The sequence below is a fragment of the Pinus tabuliformis genome, chromosome Q, assembly GCF_031772625.1.
Source record: "Pinus tabuliformis cultivar Carrire ecotype Pingquan chromosome Q, CPIR1, whole genome shotgun sequence".
Classification (NCBI taxonomy): Eukaryota; Viridiplantae; Streptophyta; class Pinopsida; order Pinales; family Pinaceae; genus Pinus; species Pinus tabuliformis.
Genome location: NC_142296.1, coordinates 833,460,808 through 833,468,987, shown reverse-complemented (window position 1 = coordinate 833,468,987; position 8,180 = coordinate 833,460,808).

Genomic DNA, 8,180 nt, shown 5'->3' with positions numbered 1-8,180 from the left:
CAAGGTCTGGTCCTTTAATGAACAAAAGTCATTTTCGATCATTAGGTCTAGGGATCAATCAATTTGGTCTTTAAATATGTCTAGTAAAGTCATGTAGGCCAGAGTGAGGCCCTTACAAAGTAATGATTCATAGGGTTTCATTGTCATATTGATAAACTTCGACTGTTCTTCAAAACTTTGTTTTGAAGAAAAGTCAAACAGTGTCATTGTGATAAAATTTTCAAAAGGTCGCCAATTGATTTCTTCAGATGCAGTCAAGGTTTCCGTGGCCAAATGTCCTGTCATGCAATCCCTGCAAAGATTGCCGAAAATTTCATCTTTTGAGCTAAAATTTCAAAGGGAAAGTGAAAATCAGGGTTGTTTTAAGTCAGTGAAAAAGTGTCAAAACATAACATTAGAAAAATGGGTTTTTGAAAAGCAAAGATTTAACCCATGACTTTCAAGTCTTTAAATATAATTTTCCACCAAAATCAAAGTCATTGTGCAAACCAAGTGCTTGGGGAAACATTTCAAACCGTTTGAGTGTGCATCATGCATTTTAGAGCAAGATTGGAGGCGATTTCAGGGCGCAACGCACACAGATCCGGCCCGCAGTGCATTTTTCTAACTGGCGTGGCGCACACCCAGGGCGCGGTGCACACAAACAAAGCACCAGAACCTTGCCAAACTTCCTCAAATCTTTTGTGAAGCCCACCAAATTGCAAGGTAGGCTCTATAACATCACTTGTTTATCAAAGTTCATAAATGATATGGTGGTTTTATGCATATGATTGAATGCAACAAAAACTCATAAAACCAACCACAAGAAAATACCAAAAAGTCATTGTTGCTAGGGTTGTATAAGTGTGGTGTTGATGCCAAGGTTCCATTTTCCTTCCTTACCATCTTTCCTTATCCCCCTATGCCAGTATTCATCACCTATCAGAGAGGCAGTAGACATTTGTTTGCAGCGGCAAAGCGAGTGTTATCTCCACCCGGGTGGAAGGGGCCTTGCTTCTGGCATCGATGACACAGGAAAAGGACAGAGGTAAGGAGCCAATGCATGATGAGGGGCCTTCAGGTGAGCCATCAGGTGAACGAGAGACCGAATTCGTTCTCCTTCATGATGATGAGACAGATACAGAACCGACAAATTTAGAGCTTAGAGAGATCATCCAGGAACAGAAATCAGAGATTGAGGCCTTATCCCTTGACTTGGAAAGGGATAAGTGGAACATGAAATACCTGGAGCAGAGGAACAAACAACTGGAGGATCAGCGGGCGATTATGGAACTACAAAACATTCGTGAGCATCGCCAAGCTGCACAAAGGAGAAGAGTTGAGTTCACATCATTGGAGCAAGAGATCAATGAGAATCGGGAGGCCAATCTAGAGAGAGTTAACATGCACTTGGAGAGGCTACTGGACAAGGCCGACAAGGACCATGCCTTACTGAGACACATGGCTTTCCATTACAGGGCACGAAACATGAGTGCAAAGGTCCGGATAAAAAGCTTGAAGGCAAAATTGAGCAAAGCAACAAAAGAGGAAAAAGAGGCAAAAGAGTAAGATCAGCTTAGAATCTTGGTTGAAGCTTCTTTGGCACAGCACAGCACTTCATAGAGAACCTCCAGCCCAAATTTCATGAAATTTGTGGAAATTTTGGTCACATGAAAATTTTTGGGCAAAACACAGGTTTTTTCTCCCTGTGCGGCACGGCGCTAAAAATTGGGAGCTCCAAATGAAGAATGGTTTGCATTTTTGGATTCATCATAAAAAATCACGACTACTGGTGCTTTGACAAGAAATTTGGGCAAGATCTGAGTCTCCAAGAGGTCAAAAACACCCAAAAAATGACCTCTCTGCCCCTATTTTGACACATAGGAAGCAGTCTTGGGAGAATGAAGATTTGGAGGGGAAAATGAGCACCAAATTCAGAAATTCCACTTGGGTTAGAAATTAGACAGGACAAGCTTTCCAACAAGCACACTTGGGCACATTTTGGACTCCTGCAAGTTCCTCAAAACAGGCTCCAAATTGGCGCAGCGCACACAGAAAATGGCGCGGCGCATACAGGAAAAAAGCCCAATTTTACCTCCGTTTCGCGAAATTTCGATTCACGACTTCTCCAAGTGGGCCTGCTCATATACATTTCAGTTTTTTGACACCTAAGGTGGAATTTAAAGTATTTTCGCTCCAGATTGGCTTCTATCCAAGTGGCAAAGGAAGGCAAACTGTCACCCAAGCCATTTGTCATGTTTGTAACGCTGCACCTGTAGCTAATGGTTGGCTTTCCACTTCCATTTTGTAATGATTCGAGTAACTCCCCAACCCCTGGGCATTCTATCTCTTCATGGCACATTATATATATTATATGCAAACTATTTGCAAAGGGTTGGTTGGCTTGTAACTTCTGGGAGACTGTGGGAAAGAAACTCTGTTTCTTCACTGTATATTTTTTACAGAGAATTAATGAAAGGCAGCCACTCTGTTTCATGAGATTCATGTGGTTGTGAGTGTAGTAAATGTGTCTCTTATGTTTCATTTGTATTTTTTTATGTTTATAGTTCAATTCATATTCATTTCCAGTGAAATTTTCTGAGTTAGATAAGGTAGAATTCAATTTTATTGCTCTGCCTGTGGGAAAATTTCATGTTCAGTGTTCTTCTTCTATTGAAAAGGATTCATGTACTTATGCCCTTTTCACTCTCCTAAGCAATCTCTCCATTCCGCGTTATTTCGAAGTAAATCGCTACACTTTCCGCCTGTCTTGCCTCACGGAGTAATCTGTGCCTTTGTATTAAATTCTCTATTCATTGCTGTCTGTTGGTCCCATAACATCCCAGAAGCTGAGTCATTCATAAAAATTGTTTCGTGTATCCATATTCACTTACAAGCCTAAGATCAATATTTCACTGTAAGTCATCTCAGACTGTTTCGTTTATCTATTCACTGAGCGTGACTCGGAGAGAGCCCTCTCCTGTTCTGGTAGGGCTAGCTACCAGACTGAGTGTGGTTTGTGGTTACCCTGAATTTTTCCTTCCTTCAGCCTAAGGCAGATTTAGGTGCTAACATAGTGGCGACTACACTGGGGAATTGAAATCAAATCCCCTTACTTATTAATAATTCTAAGCTTCCGTATGATAAGATTAGGATTGGATAGAAAGAGTAAGTTGGTTGTGTACTATGATTTTTCTCAATAGCACGCTGGCTTCGAGACGATATACCAGAGCTAATCTAGACCCGGATCCTCCTCATATTTACGAAAACCCCGACTTGATTCCAAGACTCCTTCGTCAAGAGAGCTCTATAACTCTCGTGTTCAAATCCCATTCATGTCCTGACATTTTTGAGTATCTTGAAGAGCTTGAGTTTGACGAACGGTTTGAAATATCATTGTTCGAGACCAAATCCGAAAGGGAAGTTGACTATACTGTCCTCAATCCACAGTTTCTTGTAGACCTAGAAACCAAAAGAGCTAACCGATTAATTGATAATTATATTGCGAGACAACCTCAAACTCCAATTGCTAGCCCCTTACAAACTATGCACACTCCTCCAACACCTCCAAGGCCAAATCCACCAAGATTGATGGCTGCCCATTTTGCACCCCTTGTTCTGCCTCAAATTCTAGATGATATGCTCGTAGATTATCAAAGCAAAATCCCATTTTTTGATGGCACTCCTAACAACATTACTGCTCAGCAACATGTGGACAAAATGGCAGACTTCTATGAACTTCATGAGATCGATGCGGGGAATGTGGCAATGAGACTCTTTGTACAGACATTTACAGGTGAAGTGAGGAAATGGTTCAGAGGTTTGCCGGCGACACATATCACTACCTTGGCCGAACTACAAAGACAATTTTTAAACCGATGGAAAATGAAAAAGAATCCTCTTCAAATTCTGGTTGAATATGAGCAAATCAAACGAAACGTCGGTGAGTCGGTCCAAGACTATTGTGTTAGATTCAATTCGGTTTATAACGAAATTCCAGATCATCTAAAGCCACCTGTGGGACTAGTTATGATGAAATTTCCGGATGGTTTTTATGTTGACATGGCCTACCAACTAAGAGAGATAGAACCGGCCACAATGGAAGACATGCAGAAAATCGCGGTCAGCATTGAAGCAAATCTGTTGTCCAAGAGAGCTAGATCGAAAGCAGAAAAGAAAGTCACAGTTAAGGAAGAGTCTTCTTCGATGGATCAATTACTCAAGAAGGTAGAGCAGATGCTTGAAAGGGTGAAACTTGATAAACCGGAGCCACAAGTTAGAAATCCTAACTTTTGTGGTCAGCAACAACCACAATATAGAATAAGACAGAGAGATCAGCGAGCCCAAGAGCAGACAGCACAACAGCCATTACAAACACCTTTGCAGAAAACTTTTGTGCATGGACCGGAATCAGATGAGGACGAGAATGTAATAGGTGAAGAAAACCACATCTTTACTCCTGATGATTTGCCTATTTATCTCACTGCGGAGGAGGAGTATGCAGAAAGTTCGGCTGCACACAAAGATGTAGATTTCATTCTAGAAAATGACACCGTCTTGGAGGAAGAATCAGATGAATACCAAAGAGGCTATATGAATGCTCTGTCCGCCCAGCAGCAGCGATATTCACTTAGAAACAGAGATGTGCCAATCAAACCAATTCAAAAAAGGAAGGATGTTGAGGCATCAAAGAATGATTCATCAGTTACACAAAGGAAAGGAAAGGAGGCGGTTGGTCCGGAAAGCAGCAAAACACCATCAGCAAAACAATCACATCAGCAAGTTGCATCGAAAGAAAAGGAAAAGAAAGAAATCCCAGTCAAAGAGGTAGAAAATATTCCCGCTTTTAGTTTAGAGAACGAGATTTCTAAATTGAAAGTATCCATTCCCTTGACTGAAATAATGAGGAACAACAGTTATACAGGGCAAGTATCTAAAATGTTGAATTTGGACCCAATGTCTGACATGGTGAATGTCGAAGAAGATCAACCTGAAATGATTTTTGGGCTATCATCGAATGGTGAGTCTCATGATAGTGATGTGCCACCCTTTTATATCAGTTTAAGATTGCATGATTTTGTGTTACATAACGCCATGTTTGATTCCGGAACTTCTCACAATCTCATGCCCAAGGCTATAATGGATAAGCTTGGTCTGGACATCACCCGGCAATACCATGATCTCTATTCATTTGATTCCAGCAGAGTAAGATGTATAGGACTCATCAAAGACTTGGTTGTGAGTCTGGATCAGCTCCCAAGGAAGAATGTTTTGATGGATGTGGTTGTAGCGCATATTCCTCCCAGGTTTTGCATGCTTCTTTGCAAGTCTTGGGTAGCGAAATTGAAAGGGACACTACAGCTAGATTTCTCCTATGCCACGATTCCAGTGTTTGGACAAATGAGGAAATTGTATCGGGAAAAAAAATGAAATACATGATCACAAACAAGGAGAAACCAATAAATCATCCAATTAACTATGTACATACAGATTTAGAGTCTTTTGTTTTGTATTCAGATAGTTTTAATGATATAGATAGTCAGTTAGTTGAAGCAGATGATATTCCGGAAATAACAAAAAATTTCAGAGAAATTTTAAAGAAAGAAGGACAAGAACAGTAGAACAATGTTGGGCAATCAGCTGAAAGTAATGGACAGCAAGCAGACAAGGCACAACAAATAGATTTCCAGCACTTGCAAGAGGAGGAAGAAGGTTTGTGGACCATGGATTTGGGTACGCAGTCCTTTCTCTGCCCCGAACAAAGTGCCTAGTAACGTACGGGTATGCTCTTACAAGTTGGCTTTTGAGTGTTCAAACAATGAAGCTGAGTATGAAGCTCTGATTGTTGGCCTAAAGATTCTGAGAAAGCTGAATGCTAAGAGGATTTCAGTATATGGCGACTCCGAATTGGAATTAAGCAAGTCAGAGGCGAGTATCAAGCAAAGCATCCTAGGATGCGGGCCTACCGTAATGCAGTTCTAGACATTCTAAAATTATTTTCAGAATACACCTTGACATGCGTGCCTCGCATACAAAATAGTATTTCTGACGCTCTTGCCAAGGCAGCAAGTAGTTTGAAGATCCAAATAAACTCTAGCAATAAATTCGAAATCCATGTCAAGCATCGTCCAACCATTCTAAACAATCAGAGATATTGGCAAGTGTTTCAAGATGATGAGGAGATTAATGATTTTCTGCAAAACAAAGGCAAGTTCAAAGATACCTCAATCAATATAGAAAATGATGATGGTAAAGGGAATGGTACAGATGAGGTGCAGATCAATGAAATGGACGTCTTGCAGCTGAAGAATAACATTATACCTAAAGGCTTGATACCTTTAGAAGAACTTTTTGATCAAGATGATGTAGCCCGCAAGCCAACATTACAGCCAACAGAGAAGGGTGTAGAAGAGGTCAACATCGGAACAGCTGCTAATCCTAAGTTGGTGAAATTGTCCAAAGCATTGCCGCCAAAGATCAAGGACAAATACATCAGTTTGTTGGCTTCATTTGCAGATGTGTTTGCTTGGGACTATTCTGACTTAAAGACATATGATACCAATATAATTCAGCACACTATACCCATCAAGCCCAATCAAAAACCATTCAGACAGAAGTTGAGAAGGATAAATCCAAAGTTGTTGCCATCTATTGAAAAGGAGGTAAACAGGTTGTACAAATCAGGGATCATTGTACCCATCATATTTTCAGATTGGATCTCTAACTTGGTGCCTGTACGAAAGAAGACCGGTTAGATCCGCTTATGCATTGATTTTAGAAATCTCAATAAAGTTTCATTGAAGGACAACTATCCACTGCCCAAAATGGACCATATACTTCAGCGAGTAGTGGGAGCATCTCATATGTCACTACTTGATGGTTATTCCGGATATAACCAAATTTCTGTCCATGAAGATGACCGAGACAAGACAGCATTCACCACTCCATGGGGAACCTTTCATTACGCTAAAATGTCTTTCGGTTTGAAGAATGCAGGTGCCACTTTTCAGCGTGCAATGGACTTGGCTTTTGCAAATGAGAAGGATGTCTTTTTGGTGGTGTACCTGGATGATTTGACAGTGTTTTCCAAATCTGATGAAGAGCACATGTGCCATCTAAAAACTCTCTTTCAAAAGTGCAGAAAATATGGTTTGTCGTTGAATCCGAAGAAGAGCTTGTTCACCATGGAGGAAGGCAAACTACTCGGGCATATTATCTCAAAAGATGGCATTCATATTGACCCAACACGTGTGCAAGCAATTCAGCAAATCGATCTGCCCCGGAACAAAAAAAAAGATACAATCATTCAATGGTAAGATGAATTTCCTATGTCGCTTTGTGCCTAATCTCTTTGAACACCTAAGAGAGATGACAAACATGCTTAAGAAGGACAGCCAAGTGAAATGGACGGAGGAGGCTGTAAAATCTTTCAATTTGGTCAAATTGGCTCTTTCTTCAGCCCCAGTTCTAGTCAGCCCGGACTACACTCAGGATTTCATATTGTTTTCATTTGCTTCGGAGCACACTATGGCAGCTGTACTATTGTAGAAAAGAGATAATCATGAAAGACCCATTGCATTCTTCAACAGAGCTATAAGAGATGCAGCCTTAAAGTATAACATCATTGAGAAACAAGCCTTGGCACTTGTGAAGGCATTGAAATATTTCCAGGTATATATTCTACATTCTCATATTGTGGCCTATGTTGCTAACGCTGTTGTAAAAGATGTTTTACTGCAAACCGATCCGGAAGGAAGATGAGGCAAATGGATTGCATCCTTACTGGAATGTGATGTGGAAATAAAGCCTACAAAGTTGGTTAAAGGACAGGGATTGGCGAAGTTAATGGCCGAACCAAACTTGCATGCCTTGGACATAAATTTCATCGTTTCTATGTCCGATGAGAATGAGGAAGGGTCTTCAATTCAGGTATCTGAAATGTTTTCTCTCTCTCCATGGTATTCAGATATCATATATGTGCTTAAAAATTTGTCACCAGCGCCCGGCATGCCTAGAAACCGAGCGAGAACACTCAAGTTGAAAGCTGGCAAGTTTTGCATTCTAAATTCTGCACTGTATTGGAAAGATCCCGGTGGCGTTCTTTTGAATTGTTTGGTGGAAGAAGAAGCACAGAAATTTATGGAGGATTGCCACGGAGGAGAATGTGGTGGTCACCTTTTTTGGAAACCAACAGCAAATAA